Here is a 16,502-nt window from a genome sequence, read left to right on the forward strand (position 1 = left end):
TGAATCTCCTTGGCCCCCATCCCAGGCTATGTGCCAGAACCATCTTCTTTGGCTGGGGCACCTGGGACAGCCTCCTCACCAGGCTTGTGCCTTTTCTGCAGCCTGCGTGAGCTCTCTGTCCTGAGTCGGTCCTCCCCCTCTGAAATTTTTGTGTATCTGACTCTCTGTGGGCCCTGCACGCCCTGGCACATCTCCTCAGTTTGAGAGACTTTCCCATCTCCCTGCCCTGTTCCCCACACCCAGCCCATGGCAGACATACCAACAGATCTTGGCCCTCTTTCCTGCTGGGCCCACCTGGAGACCCCAGGCCCCAGGCAGCAGGACCACTTGATCACAGATGGCACGTGAGATGAAACCCATCTGCCACCCCTGAACAAGTTCAAGTCCCCAGGTTTCTCCCGGCTTCCACCTTCTGCTTGCTACGATGGTTCCAGCCTCAGTTTGCCCTTCTGGAGGATGAGAAAGGAGACTCCCTACCTATGCCCTCATTCTAAGGGGCTGAGAGCGTGAATCAGACTGTCTTCACTTGGGCATCTGTGTCCTCGGGGTCTGCCCCAGCTCCCACCCCAGCACATTTCCTTCTACCTATGGATTTCCACTGTGACCCTTAACAGCTCTCAACAGGTAGTTAAATGCAGTTCATAATGTACCCACCTGTAATTGTTGGGATATTGAAATTATCTGCGCAGATGCTGACTCATTTGCTGGAGCCTCCCGGCTCTCTGAGCTACACATCCTGTAAGATGCTGGAGCAGGAAATGCGAGAGCTAGGAGACCTGGTTTCTTCCCAGCCTTGCTGTGCCTTAAACCTAACCTGTGGGTATCGGGACAAACCTCTGGCCCCTCTGACACCAGATTGCCCATCTGCGCACTGAGCGAGGTCAGAAAAGGAACATCAGCTGGTGCGGTCGAGTGGGTGGGGCCCTCAACCGGTGGCTCATGCCAGGTCTAAGCTGCTCCTTGCTGTTCCTATGCTCCAGCCAACTATCACTGCTGTCTTGTGCAAACCCATCCTGCATCGTCTAATTCTCCAACTATTGAAGAAGATGTCAGAAATCTGGATTTTGGTGTGAAATTTCCCGATTTTTACCCCCAGGCAGTGAATTCAGAATCACATAAAGCAAACAGTGTGGGGGCCAAAGAAAACATGCCAGTGTGTGCCTGACTGGGCCCAGGGACCCCTGCTTGCTCACTCTGGCCTGGAAAAATCTCGATCTGACATTTAGTGCTATGGCTCTCCTCCCAGCTACACACTAGAATCACTTGGGGATTAGAAAAAGCTGACCTCCCAGATTTAAGGTCTGAGCGCGAGGCATCTCGGTGAACATGAGACACCCGGGGGAAGGCTGCCTCCTGGCTGTGACCTGGGTCATGGACGTCACATCGCTGGGTCTTTGAGATTGGAGCGGTGGAGTTTGCAGGCAGGACAGGGAGGATTCATTCACATGAAGGAACAGGCACATACATGGTATTCAGTGAATTAAGGGCGAAAAAGGAATTGGTAGCTGCTTTTGACTTGATAGGCTTGAATCCCCCCTCGGAAAACAACGCCATTTGCTTGCAAGACTGAGTCCAGGGAAAGGTGCCCAGGGTTGGGGGTTGGGAGACATGGGGCTCAGCTCCACGTTTGTTTGGCCCACTGTGAGGTTCGGAAAGAGGCTCCCCGAGCTCAGCATCACCTACTTTCTTTGACAGTGTATTGGCCAAGGCTCGCTTTTCATTGTGGATGCCAAAAATCCGTCCTAAACCTATGTAGGGGCAGGGCACGGGTGGACTCCATTCCAAGCTTCTGCGTGTACCCAGCACCCACACTGTCCCACGGAATCCTCAGGTAGCCTTAGAGGGTAGGTATGATTAGCCCATTTGATAAAAAAAATGGAGGGTCAAGTAGTGTGACTCCCTCAGGGAGACAGGCGAGGAGGAGCACAGCTGGTTTTGGAACCCAGGACACAAGCATCTCTGACTCCCAAGATTTGGGAGGCGCTGGGCAGGTAGGGCAAGCCGAGAGAGAAGGGCTAGGTTTATGGTCAAGGGGAGAGAACAAAGACTCTCCTTCACCAAACCCTCACCAGGCTCTTCGGGGCTCTTTTTCAACCAGGCCTTGGCTTTTGGACTTCTGTGTTCGTCTGAAGGGCCCAGACTCCAGCCAAAGAAACTCGCATTAAAAATAACAGTAATAATAATAATAAAAATTGTACAGAAGTCCCCCTCGGGGGGCCCCCAGTTTTCCAGCCCTTGTAGCCCCTGCTGAACCTGGCCAGCGTCTTCTCCACTCGTTTCTCCAAGCGCAAGGAGAGGGAAAGGAATCCGAGGGCCTGCGGCGTCCCGCCCAGGGCTCCGGATCCGGCGCAGTGACCCGCTCCCCGCGTCCCTAGCCTCCGCCCGGAGGACCGGGAACAGGTTTCCCGGCTCCGGTCGTAGCGACCGCCAGCCCCCTCCCGGGCCCCCGCCCCCTGCGCTGGCCCCTCGGCCGTCTGATCTGGCCCCGGCCTCCCGCCGCCGGGTCCTCCCCCCACCTCCCGCCGGGCGGCTCCTCGGTCGGGGGCGGGGGCCTCGATCTGCCGCCCCCTCCTCCCGCGACCTCTGCCCAGCCCGGCGCCCCGGCCCCACGCCCGGATCGCCCGGCTCAGGGGCTCCCGCCCCTCTCCCCCTCCTCCCCCCACCCCCGCTGCGGCGGCTTCCTCCTCCTCCCACCTCCCGTGGCTCTGGAATTCCTGGTGGAGCCCACACCCCCGGCCGGCTCTGCACCCGGGTGTGCAAAAACAGCCCACCGAGCGCGCCGCCCTGGGTGTGCAGGACAGGGTGCGGTGCGCGCCGAGGTGGCCGTGACTCTCGCGCGGTCGTGGCCGTGCCGAGACCTATCCGGGGTGTTTTAACGTGCACACGTGTGTGTTTCTGCATCCAACTGTGTTTATACACCGGTGTATAATTTTTTGTGCACACACACTCAGTGACGCTTGGGGAAACTTTTCTGAAAATCCTGGGCTGGCAGTTTAAATATAAAAAGGCTTTGTTTAATGCCAGAAGCATTTCCCCCACGCTCTGGGAGTCCTAGAACACTCACCTGCTTCCCTCCTCCTCGCTCAAAGACCTGGAGGCAGAGGCTTCGGTGGGGGGGGTGGGGGGCGGCTTTCCCTACAGTGAGGAAAAAGTTCTTTCGCGGGGCCACGCCGTCCTCCCACCCCGCCCCCCGTGGCCTTCGCCCCTAATGGCTTTCTGCCCCTCCCCCCCTCCCCGGTCTGTTTCTCTCCTGGGGCTGTTTAAACTCTGAATCTTACCCCCTCGAATATCTGGGAGTGTTAAGAGGATGCGACATCACTCAGGCTGTGGAATTCCAGTTGAAATGTGGCCAGCATGTGGGGCCAGCCCGGGAGCCATGTGGTTGGAGGGTGTCAGGAGGGGGGTGGGGGGCGCCCAAGGCAGAGAAGCTGAGAGCTAGAGGAGCCACGTGCAGTCGCTGGAGGTGAGGACACCCACCCACCCACGTGGGGAGGATAACACCTGTCTGCCAAGGTTGTTTGGAGTTTAATTCCTTCGTGGTACATTTGGTGGCCAGCCCTGTCTAGCACATAGTAGGTGCTAACCAAAGACAACTTGTAAGTGCATTGGCTTGTGCAGGAGGAGGTAGACTGCGGTGCCGAAGAGCGCACACTTTGATTTTTTCCTTTTTTTAAAAAAAGATTTTATTTATTTGACAGAGAGAGACACAGCGAGCGAGAGAGAACACAAGCAGGGGGAGAGGGAGAGGGAGAAGCAGACTCCTGGCTGAGCAAGGAGCCCGATGTAGGGCTCCATCCCAGGACCCTGGGATCATGACCTGAGCCAAAGGCAGACGCTTAACGACTGAGCCACCCAGGTCCATAATGATGTAGGGAGCTGTTTCTGTGGAGATCAGAAGGGGGAATCTGTCCAGCCCCACCCTCTCAGAGGGAAACCACTGCTGCCCACTTCGGCCTTTCCCTAGGTAAGACATTCCCATTGTTCAAGTCTACTCCTTTCTCTCCAGCCAAAGCACATGAGCAAGCCCTAGGGAGAGGCAATTTGGGGTCATCACTGGGAGGTCCCCATCCCTTTCCTCCCACTCTGACCCATTCACAGCAGGAAGGAGTTTGAGAACCTGACCTTCCTGGGCCAGGTTCTCCATGGGATTGTGGTTGGACCTTCCTCTCCTGGAGGAAAGAGGAGAGAGGAGGAAGGGGAGGCCCAAGGCTTGCTGGGAGCATTTATAGTGAGATTCCACTCAGCTTTGCCAGGGAGCTCTTCAGAGATCCTGGTGAGAGATTCCTGTGGCAGTTGGCTGGGAGAAATAAGCAGATAATCCCAGTGTGGGAACATTCTTGGGTCCTCCTGTTGGGGGGCATACCAGCCTGCCCAGGGCCTGAGGGCTGCAGAACAGAGGCTCCCAGGGCGTCGGGCAGGTGGAGGCTCCTTTCTTTATTCAGTGTTTCCTGAGGTCCTGCTGTGTGTGCTAGGCACTGGGGCTGTTGCCAGGAATAAGATCTGGCCCCTCCCTCCCAGGTGGAACCCACAGCATTTTGGACCATAAATAATTAGGATGCATTGAGATAAGTGCATAGTCAAAGGGCCCCCCAAATGGGCTGAGGATACAACCACACATTTCACAGAAGAGGAAACCCAAATAGCCAAAAACACATTAAAAGAAACTCAATATGACTCCTGGTCCAGACAAATGTAAATTAGAACCACATGAAATGCCTCTTTATGGGGCGCCTGGGTGGCTCAGTTGGTTAAGCGACTGCCTTCGGCTCAGGTCATGATCCTGGAGTCCCGGGATCGAGTCCCGGGATCGAGTCCCGCATCGGGCTCTCTGCTCAGCGAGGAGCCTGCTTCTCCCTCTAACCCTCCCCCCTCTCATGTACTCTCTCTCTCTCATTCTCGCTCTCTCAAATAAATAAATAAATCTTTAAAAAAAAAAAAAAGAAAGAAATGCCTCTTTATGCCCATCAGGTTAGCAAAACTTAAAACGGGTGATGTCACTTATTTCTGGCTGGTAAGGGGCGGGAGGAAGGCAGTCCCATACATAGTTGGTGGAAATATGAATTGTTACAGCTTTGGAGGAAAAGAAATTTAGCCATCTATATTAAAATACAAACGGTACAACAAAAAACATAGCCTTCGTCCCACAACGACGCTCCTGAGATTCCATCCTGGGACTTAAGGATAAATATACACAGATACTTATTAAAATGTGTTTTGAAATGTGAAAAACCGGGAAACATTTCTCTCCAGGATGAAAGGTAAATTGTGATGATATAGCTCTACATAAAATATTATGTGGCTATGAAAAAGAATGAGTTGGCATTACTCCAAGTGCCCTGGAGAGTTTCCATAATATATGGTCAAGTGAGGAGCATCAGAGGTGGATAAACGTCTAGTGTCTATAATATGATGGACCTTTTTTTTTTTTTTTTGAAGAGTGTGAGAGAGAGCTTGAATGGGCAGGGACAGAGGGAGAAGGAGAGAGAGAATCCCAAGCAGGCTCCACCCCCAGCATGGAGCCGAACTTGGGGCTCGATCTTAGGACCCTGAGATCACCACCCAAGCCAAAATCAAGAGTCGGATGCTCAACCGACAAAGGAGCCTCCCCCCAGGCACCCCAAGATGCAGCTTTTAACACTAATACTAGACTGCTCTTTCAAAAAATGTAATTTTTGTTTGTATATGACCTGTGAGCAGGGAGAATCCTTCTGGAAGGCTATACACACCAGACTACCAGCCTTGGAAGTGGGCCTGGGAAGAAAGTAGAGAAGTAAGGGAAGAAGCTAACCTAGTCTACAACAAAACTGGGAAAGTATGTATTGAAAATATGTCACCTAATGTTTTATGTAGGATGCTATTGTAAATCTGTGAAAACAGATTTGTACATGGACAATGAGAAGCTGGTGACACGGACAAAGGAAAACATTGTTTTAATCTTGGGTAGGTCTGTGGGCAGTTTTCCTTCTGGATTTCTATAGTTTCCATTATAGTGTTTTTATACAGTGTTTAAAAAATGGAGAGAGAAAAAAATGAGAGAGAGAGAAAAATATCCCTAGCTGCAGACTGGCCAGTTGATTCTTTCTAGGGATGGGAAGCTCAAGAGTTTGAAAGGAGCTTTGGAAGAGAGGTAAGATAAGCCATCCTCCATTATAGAGAAACTGGCTAAAAAGTGAGCTGGTCAGAAGGTGAGAACAACTGTCTACCCCCCACCCCCCTTCCCTACTTCTGGAAGGGTAAAACTGCATTCTTTCCATTAAGTATTTTAGTGCCTAGGCTTTTCTAGGTTTGTTGTAGGCACTGGGGACACAGCAGTAAGTAAGATACACAAGGTTCCTGTCCCCTTAGAGCTTATAATCTAATGGGAAAGACAGTTATTAAGAAAGAACAAACACGGGGCGCCTGGGTGGCTCAGTCGTTAAGCATCTGCCTTCGGCTCAGGTCATGATCCCAGGGTCCTGGGATCGAGTCCCACATCCGGCTCCCTGCTCGGCGGGAAGCCTGCTTCTCCCTCTCCCACTCCCCCTGCTTGTGTTCCTGCTCTCACTATCTCTCTCTCTGTCAAATAAATAAATAAAATCTTTTAAAAAAAAAAAGAAAGAACAAACACATATGAGCTCAAGTATACGACATGCACTTGAAGATAAAATGAGATCATGATGTAGGTGCGGTATGGTGCTCAGCACACAGGGAGTGGTGCGTACCTGACCTTGGCCGGGCCAGTCCCGGTGGTCAGGATAAGGAGCTGGGGAAGGAGGCTGGCTCTTTTGCACTGATTTGGAAACTGGCGGGGCAGCCATATTGTCCTTGTGTGGAGTCTGAGAGGGAAGAGATACCATAGCCCTGGTGATACCTGAATCTTCGCATGCTTGAAGCTAGAACCACATCCTTTTGATTTAAGGTAGATTTATTTATTTATTATTTGTTTTAAAGATTTTATTAATTTATTTGACAGAGAGAGCGAGCACAAGCAGGGGGAGCAGCTGACAGAGGGAGAGGGAGAAGCAGGCTTCCCTCTGAGCAGGGAGCCCCCAGATGCCCTGCGAGATGTCTCTGCTCACACTCCGCCCAGACCCAACAAGCACCCCGAGGCCCCTGTGGAGTAGGCAGGGCCGCAGACCACCCAGGGCCTTGCAGTTTTCTCCCCTGGAGGGTGGGCACAGCCTGACCCCTCCCCTCTTGCCTGGAGCTTAGCTTTCTCAGCCCCTCCCTCTAAAGGCACCCCTTCCTTTCTGCACCCTCTGCTCCAAGGAAAGCAGTAGTAAATAGGGAGGCAGGGCCAGGGAAGAGAGGAGAGTCTCAGTCTTGAGTGGATGGCTTCTTCTTCTTTATTATTAAGATTTTGTTTATTTATTTGCGATAGAGAGAACAAGAGAAAGTGAGCATGAGCTGGGGAGGGGGCGGTGGGCAGAGGCAGAGGGAGAGGCAGGGAGAAGCAGACTCCCCGCTGAGCAGGGAGCCCGATGTGGGGCTCCATCCCATGACCCTGGGATCATCACCTGAGCCGAAGGCAGATGCTGAACCTACTGAGCCATGCAGGCACCCCAGTGGATAGCTTCTTGAGTTTCAGTTTGTACCCCTGTAAAATGGAACCCTCACTACTTCCACTGCCTGTTCACAGATCCCTCCCCCCCCCAGGGTGAAATGACAATCGAGTACTGTTCAAGACCCTGAATTTCAGAGAAGACTCCTGGAGCTTCCCTCCTGACATGTGAATACCTAAATACTAGAGGCATGTCCCGCCCTGCTGGTTACCCAGGGCAGAACTCCTTGATCCTATAGCAGCATTTTAAAATAAGACAGGCTTAGGTCTTGGTGGAGAGAGGAAAGGGTACCTAGGAGATCTGACTTGAAGCTGCTACATTTGAGTAACACTGAGAAAACATCCACTGTCAATATCAAAGAAAGCACCCCCTTCCCAAATGTGTAAAATTTTGACATGTATTGGGGGCATACAGGTATCTGCTACATTATTTTTTGCTTGTTTGAAATCTCCTCTAATTGAAAATTAAAATTAAGGGGCGCCTGGGTAGCTCAGTTGGTTAAGCATCTGCCTTCGGCTCAGGTCATGATGTCAGGGTCCTGGGATGGAGCACTGCACTGGGAAATCCCTGCTCAGCGGGGAGTCTGCTCCTCCCTCTGCCCCTCCCCCAGCTTGTGCATATGCACAGACTCTCTTTTTCTCTGCCAAATAAATAAATAAAATCTTTAAAAAAATTAAAAAGGGGTGCGGGCTGGCTTAGTTGGAAGAGCATGCAACTCCTGATCTCAGGTCCCGAGTTGGAGCCCCACATTGGGTGTAGAGATTACCAAATAATAATAATAATAAACTTAAAAAAAATTAAAACAAAAGAATAAGGGCCTTGATGTAGATGGGGGAAGGATATCCCTCCCCACCAACCAGACAGGTCATAAAATTGTTTGTGGTTCCCAGACACCATCTTGATCTCTCTCTGTGTGTATTTAAACATTTATCCATTTAAAATCAATACATCAAGGCTATGCTTCAGGCAAGGCGTAGAAACAGCAATTGGGCAGGGGAAAATCTTCAATTTTGGAGGGAGGTCCGCCTTGATTTCAATCCAGGCTCCATCCCTAAAGCGCCCTGTGACCTTGGGCTAGCGAGTGTCGCAGCCTCCCTGAGCCTCCGCATACTCGTCTGTGAAATGGAGACAGCTACAGCGTGTGGGCAATAACTCAGACGATGCAGCAAGAGCTCTGTGCAGGTTATCAGGCTGGGCCTTGCAGGTGGGGCCCTGGGGACAGAGGCGTGGAAAGGAGGCCGCTTGGCCCTCCTCCAGGCCGGCCCGGGGTGCTTTTGCCGCCCCCGCCCATCCTTAGATGGAGGCAAAGTTTCTGGGGAGGCGGTGGGGATTCAGAGGGCAGAGGAGGGGAGTTTGTTTGCGGGTGTGTTGGCTTTTTGAAGGTGGGTTGGGCCCCACGGTTGGCGGCGTCCCCACGGACTACGGCGGGGGGCCAGGCTGGGCGCCGGAGCTTGGCGCGGCAAGGGACACCCCGCGACAGCCCGGCCGCCGAGCCGCCCCACCCCGAGCTCGCGGGCCACACCCTGGGCCGCTCCCGCCCCAAGCGCTGGGAGGTCGCTGGGGGCGCCCTGGAGCTGGCCCGGGAGGGGCGGATGCTGAGCCGCAAGGGACCCGGGACCCGCTCCCTCTGGCTGCCACACCGACCCCTGCCTCCCTGGTACGGCGGGCGGGCAGCCAGGGGACCCGGGCTCTTAAGAGCATGAACCGGACCCACCTGGCGGGGGAGGTCGCAAACCGTCGGCCCGGGACCCAATCCCACTTAAAAACATAATTAAAAATACTTAAGCTGCTTGCAAGGATTTAAAATACAAAAGCACACAGCGGAGTGGTAGCTTCCCACCTCTTTGCAAGGGTGTTCTCCTTGGAGCCTCTCTAGGATCCTGGCGTCATCCGCCCTGTCGGCCTTGCTTTGGAGACGGCTGAGTTTGTGATTCCAGTCTGCTAGATTCCTACCAGATCTGAGGAACTGGGGTGCCACGAGTCAGGCACTGGGCTAGACAACCCCCATCCCTCAGACCCCTTTTCCCCTCGCCTGGGAGTTCCGGCAGGCCAAGGACCTTTCTGCCTCCCCAGCTGGATCCCCAGCAGCTGGCCCAGGGCCTGTCACAGAGGAGACCCCAGAGGTTGAAAATAAACATTTGCTGCGTGAAGAAAACAAATCCTTACATTGACAAATAGTAAGAGGTAACTTTTTTTAAAAAAAAGATTTTATTTATTTATTTGAGAGCACAGCCTGGCGGGGGGACGCGGTGAGGGGGCATGTAGGGGAGCGGGGTAGGGGCAGAGGGAGAGGGAGAAGGGACTCCCCCCCTGAGCAGGGAGCCCCACCTGGGGCTAGGTCCCAGGACCCTGAGATCATGACCTGAGCTGAAGGCAGACACTTAACCAACTGAGCCACCCAGGGGCCCCAAGGGATAACTTTTTTGAGCGTTATCCTAAGTGCTTTATGTACTGGCTTATTCAATCCTCACTACGGCCCTGTCAGGTAAGAACCAGCATATCCCTGTTTTCACAGATGGAGAAACAGAGGCACAGAGAAATGAAATAACTTGCTGGAAGACAGGGGAGTCGAGAATACAAACCTGGCTGTCTGCTTTCCGGTTGTCCCATGTCAGTTTTACCTGTTGCTAAAAGAAATGACCTCCTCACCCCATCCAGCAACCTCAGGACATTGAGGTCCCTCACCTGCTCCCCCAACACTTCTCTGCCACCTGGTATAGGAACTGGGAACCTTGGCTTCAGGAGGCAGCTCTGCCGTTAGTTGGCTATGTGAACTTGGGCAAGTCTGTTCCCCCCTAGATATCAGAAAGGCACTCCCATTTTTGGAGACGCGTGGTTGGACTAGATCATCTCTAAAGCTTGAATCTTGTGGCCTTTATAAGGAGGGGGTTGATCTTTCATTTTCTGCCCTTGGGAAACAGGCTTTTCAGGAGTCCTTGGCTTAGCCGGATGGTGGCTCTGCTCCCAGGGGCAGGAGAAGGTTCGGAGTGCTGGCAGAAACTTCCTGAATTTCCCCTAGCTCCTGCTGTGGCCTTGGCTCTGGGTGGGGGCTCTGGGGCCTCTCCCAGTGGGTGCCGGAGGCTGGAGCCGCCTTTGTCTGCCGCAGGAGGCCAGCCAGGCGGCTTTGGCTGCAGGCGGCCCCTGCCCAGGCCTGGGAGATGGTTTTTTTCCCTGTGTGTTGCAGCTGGGACCGTTTATAATAGGAAAAAAAGAGAATGACCAGGCCAGCCGGCTGGAAAATAAAGAGACTTAAAAAGAAAAGGGCTAGGCTGTTCTTCTCCTGTGGAGGCTTTGGTTAGGCAGAAAGTTTTAGTTCCTTTCTGAAAGGCATTTGGGCTTTTGATGTCCCCTGCGGGAGCTCCCTCTGGCCCCTGGGAAGCCAGGCCCTGGCATGTCCCAATGTGCGTGGCCAGGATGGGGCCAGGGCACTCAGAGGAGGCAGCAGCAGGCCCTGGGAAATAGAATACAAACCTGGCTGTCTGCTTTCCGGTTGTCCCATGTCAGTTTTACCTGTTGCTAAAAGAAATGACCTCCTCACCCCATCCAGCAGGCCCTACCACCGCTTTGGTGGTCTCTCACCTGAATTTCCTCTGCTCCCTCGGGCTCTGAATGCTGGCCGGGTGCTAGGTGGGCCAGAGGGTGGGAGCAAACCCTGACCTGCTTCTTCCTTTAGTCAGAGAACTAGAGGGATTTCGCAAATGGGGAAACTGAGGCAGAGGGAGGGTTTGCTTCAGGTAAACCTCAGGGAACCTAAACTTCTTGAGTGTACTTTGCCTATAGATATTAACACGAGCTAACATTTATTCTGCCCTTATAGTATGGAAGGGCCCAGTTACTGAATCCAGGGACCTGGCAGATAGAAAGAGGGGTTGTATGCAAAGGCTCCTCTTCGGGAAGCTGCCTACCAGCTCTCTTCTCGGGCCTTTGCTGGTTCCAGTCCAGGTAAATGAGCTCTCCTTCTTGTCGGCCCACCCTGCATATCACACCATATCCATCACGGAAGAGGGACCACAATCAAAACATGACATTTATCACCCACCTACTACGTGCAAGGTCATTTCATGCCCTTCACACATCCTGGTGACATTCTCTTATTGCTCACTACCATCCTATGCCCCTGGCATTATTCTCCTCATTTTATCCATGAAGTTGCTTTGTCCTGGGATGGAAAGCCAGGCCCCCAACGTAGTTGGGTGGGCAAAGAATCTTACCAACCGGCCTGTGCTGTCCACCTGAAACCCTTTGGGTGAAGATGGTTGCTTGCCCAGAGATGTATTAGGCAACTCCTTTGTATGTCGCACAGATTAGCAATCTCTCTCCTAATGCCATCACTAAGTTCTGAGCTTCTGCAGGGCACTAGGGATGCAAGAGGGAGCTGGGTAGACTCGGCCCTGTTGATCCTGCTACTCTCCTCCCTGCCGTGGGCATAGGGGCCCCAACTGTATGTGTGGGACGCAGGGACCACACATACTAGTACTTTTCAGAAATCTCCATGGCATTTCTCTTGGACCTGGGCACCTAGTAGCTTCTTTTTATGACAGTTGCGGGGGGTGGGGGGGAAGGGTTGAAAGAGAAAGGGTACATGTATAGGAAACAGGCAAGTATCAGATTTTTTTTTTTTTTCCAAAATGATCTATGCACACTCTTAGGTCCTTTTTGGTAATTAATAGTGGCCGCAAAAGAGGTGGGAGAGGTTTTGCTACTCCCACATAATATCTCTAGCAGGTGAGAGTGGAGGCAAGTCCCTGACCAGATCCTGCCACATACACCAGTGGTTATCAAAGCAGGTACCACCTCAGGGACCAAACAGGTCCTATAACTAGCTCAACGAAGTTCCCACATTCTGTCCCGATTTCATGTTATCTAACCACTTTTGGCGTGAAAGGCACGCTCGGGATGAGCCCCTGTTCCACTCCTGGGCAGGATTCTGTGTCTTCTGCTGGGCACCATGCAGTCAGAAATTCTGGCCAGACACTGGACCCCTGAGTCATCAAGCTGGGGATTCTAAGGGTACAGGTGACCCCAGTCTCACGGGATGTGCATTCCCTGTTCAGGCAAGGTGGAAGTGTCTCTCCAAATGATTTCGCTAAACCACATTTTGAATGTCTTTAATTTCACCAAATAGAGCTCATTTCTGAATCTGTCACTTTTTTGGGTATCCTGTCTGCTAATTAGCAAAACATTGGTGGCTGATTGGCCCACTGATGGCCAAAGGTCTTGCGACCAGTGCTTGAGTGGGCCCTGTCTGATACGGCCACTCCTGTTCAAACTTAGAAAACGGGGCACCTATCACAGTCAGTCACGATATACTGATTTTCCTGTTTCTTTTAAAGAATTGTAAAAGAAGTATTTCGAGAGAACAAAGCAACATGGGACCCAGAGTCAAGTGACCTCAGGCGCATGTGCCACACACTGGGGCAGTTAGAGGTGGTCCGGGTGGAGATTCTCAGGGCCAAGGCCAAGAGTTTCAAGCTTTCCGAGGGTGTGAGTCCACTGGGACCCTCTTGCCAAGTTGGTTTCTTTGCTGCCTTGTGGGTGTTCCCTGCAAAGACTGCTGACACTTGAAGAATAAATAATTATAATAATGATGATAAAATAGAAATGGCTTTCCCAGCTGAACAGAAACTGAAGGCAAGGAGGTTCCCACACCCGTTGTATTGTTTTTGGCACCATACTCCCAAAGCCCCCGGGAGGCAGATGTCTGGGCCCGCTGCTGGTCTCTTTGAGTCTTGGTCCTGGTGGGGGGGCACTGGGGACCTTTGGAGAATTTCAGGAGCATCTGCGGGGACTTCCCTCCCCAAAAAGCCAGGCTGAGAACTGAGAGCAGAGGAAGGGACTCTCTTGTCTTACTGTGTTCTGAAGCCTCAGAAGCTTCAAGAACAAGCCCTGTGAGAGGGATCCTCAATGTTGTAAATACCCGTGTGGAGGCGGGGATGGTGGGTCGCTGCCAGTGAGTAACTGGGGTGCCAGGCCGGCTCCTGATGACTTAACCTTAGTACCCCCAGGACAGGAGTGCCCAGAGAAACCTGGATTCCACGAATAGGTGGACCATGCCACTAAAACAAAAATACACAAGAGAAGAAGGAAAAATCACATCCACTCAAACACAGATTCCCTCTCCATAGACCTAAAGCTGCTAGAAAGCTTCTAGAAAGCAGGGGCATGTCTGTCCATCTCAAGGGAACACCGGGGGAGGAAGGGACTTGTAGTGCAAGGAGGGAATGTGCAGTTGTGTGATTGGCATCTCTCTCTAGAAACACGGTTGACCTTGGGGGTGGTGAAGGTGAGAGACTGGAAGGAAGGAAAGTGGAGGCTGGAGCATGGCTGTCAGGCCTGGTGGCCTTGCTCTGGACCCAACAGGCTGTCCTCACTAATATGAAATCCTCAGGGCAACCCCATGAGATCCGTGCTACCTGTATCCCCCTTTTGCAGATGGGAAAATGGAGACCCAGCAAGTCCCTTGCCCAAGATTCTCCAGCAGGGCAATGAGGAAGGCTGCTGGATTGGAAGATGGGTCAGAGTAACTCCTAAGCTTGGCTATGACTACTGCTTCCTTTGGCTCTTCGCTTGGAGCTATGACCTCCTCTCCTCAGAATCACCCAGCTCCTTCCCACCTCAGGCCCTTTACACACACTGTTCACTCTGCCAGGAACTCTGTTCTCTCCCCTCTTTCCTGACTCCTTCCTCCTCCTCCTCCAGGCTCTCAGCCAGACCACCACTGTGACCCTTGGTTTTTTGGCCTCATTTACACTATATTTTTCCTTCTTAGGGTTCTTCAAAACTGTCATTAAATAATTATTTATGTGGGCATTTATTAAAAAGTCAGCCTCCCCACGGGAAAACCAGCCTCAGCAGGGAGGGCCTGTGGTCCTTGTTCGTGGCTTCCCTCTGGGTTTTGGCACGCAGTAGGCACACAATCAATAAACACATGTTGAATAAACAAATGAACAAAGGAATGGACTTCTTTCCTGCGGGAAAACTGAGGGGTTAATCTTCCCTCCCCCAAATGGTTGTTCCTTATAGACAAGTTTTCCCAGTAGAGAGTGTGACCTTCAGGTAATTGAAAGGTGAACAGAAATCATGAATTTCATATTGTATATATTCCAGTGATTGTTGTTTCCTTCAGGTGTGTAGGTTAATGTGTGTATGGGTGCGCGCGCGCGTGGGTCTGCGTGGATGGGGAGAAAGTGGTCATTTGGTGATTTACCACAAAGCACCTCTTGAACGACTCTGGAGACCCTTCAGGGATACCAGTCTAGAGGCCACGAAAGGAATCCTATCTTATTTTTTTAAAAAAAGGTTTTATTTATTTACTTGACAGAGACAGAGAGCGAGAGAGCGTGTGCGAGCACAAGCAGAGGGAGCAGGAGAGCGAGAAGCAGGCTCCCCGCTGAGCAGGACCCTGAGGTCATGACTGCAGAAGGCAGATGCTTAACCTACTGAGTCACCCAGGTGCCCCCAGAACCCTATCTTATTTTACTTTGTTGTCCTACCTTGTTTTTGTCACCCACTGCCCCTCTCCTGTATTCACCGGAGGACAACGTGCCTCTTTCTGAAACTCAGAAAAGAAGCCTCTCTTGCTGCGTGTCTGGGGATGCATCATTAGGAGGCGCGCAGAGATGGTGGGGTGCCTGGGTGGTAGGTGCCCCCTCCTGTGGCCAAGTTATTACCTGAAAGGGAGATGCCCATTTATGTGACCAAGGTCTCATTTGTTTTCAAAAAGGTCAATTTGTAATTTCTCTTGCATTTGTGATGGTGGCTTTTTTTCCGTTTACAAAGGATTTCTCTGGCCACTCCTTTGGGCAGGAGCAGGTAGGTGAGGAAGAAGAGGCCACAGGAGGCCTTTTTGGCGGAGGAGGGGCCCAGACTCCTGGATACCCTGATGCAAGTAGGCAGGTGGGGTGTGAAACACCGGCTGAGAATGACCTTTTTCTTGTCCCTGGTCATCAGGCTGGTGAGAAACAAGGCCAGCCCTGTCCTCACCCAGTGCCCCCTGAGACCCCTTTGGTAGGAGCTACTGGCTTTTTGCTGCTCTGGAATTTTCCTTAAAACAGCATTTTTTTTTCTGGAAGGAGTTAAAAATGAAACTCAAGCTTCAGAGAAAGCGGGGCCGGGCTGAGGCGGGGACGAGGTCGAGCTCCCACTGCACCCTGATGGCCACTGAGCTGGGAGACAGCAGATCGGGCTTGCAGGGGAGGGGTGAGCGCCGGGACGCGAACGTGTGTGACTGCGACGTGCCGGGAAGGGGTCCAAAAAACTTTGTGCTCTTCTCCAGGACCCCCAGCCCTTGTGGATTAGTTCGGAATACGCTGTCGCCCGCCCCCCCATCCTGTTATCCCCACTTCTGGCCTCGGGGGCTTTCGCAGTTCCCTGAAGGTGGAAAAAAGGCAGCACCGCGGGTCTCCAACCGCCGCCCGCTGACCCCTCCTTTCCTCCAGCACACCCCTTCCCCACCGCGCTCCTTTTGTCCGTTCCCTTCTCTCCGGCTCCCGGCTGGGCAAGATCAGCGAGTCTTCAGCCCCCCAGGGAGCCAGGGCGGGCGAGCCGGGGGCTGTTCTCCGCCCCCTCCCCCTAGGAGAGGCAGCCCGCGGCGGGGGCACCCCGGAGCCGAGGCCAACCGCCCCCCTCCCCCAGCGTGTGCCATCTGCCGCCTGTCAGCCTCTCTCCGCGGGCCTCGATCCCAGGCGCCGGCGGGGGTGGGGGGAGCTGCTGATTCGGCCCCTCCTTCCTGGCTCCTTCCCAGGCGCCTCGCGGCCTCTGCCCTCGCTTTGGCCCTTGGCATCCCCTTTCAGCTCCCCCTGCCGCCCCCCAGCTTCGAGAGGCGGCCCCCACCGCCCTCCGGGAAGGCCAAGATGTTGCACACGCCTGGACACAAGAACCGGGGAGGGCGGCGACCTGGGGGGTGGCAGCCCTAACTCGGGGGTGGGGGTGGGGGGCTCAAGGCCTGGGTCTCAGTTAGGG

This window comes from Halichoerus grypus, chromosome 15, assembly GCF_964656455.1.
Source record: "Halichoerus grypus chromosome 15, mHalGry1.hap1.1, whole genome shotgun sequence".
In the NCBI taxonomy this organism is placed as follows: domain Eukaryota; kingdom Metazoa; phylum Chordata; class Mammalia; order Carnivora; family Phocidae; genus Halichoerus; species Halichoerus grypus.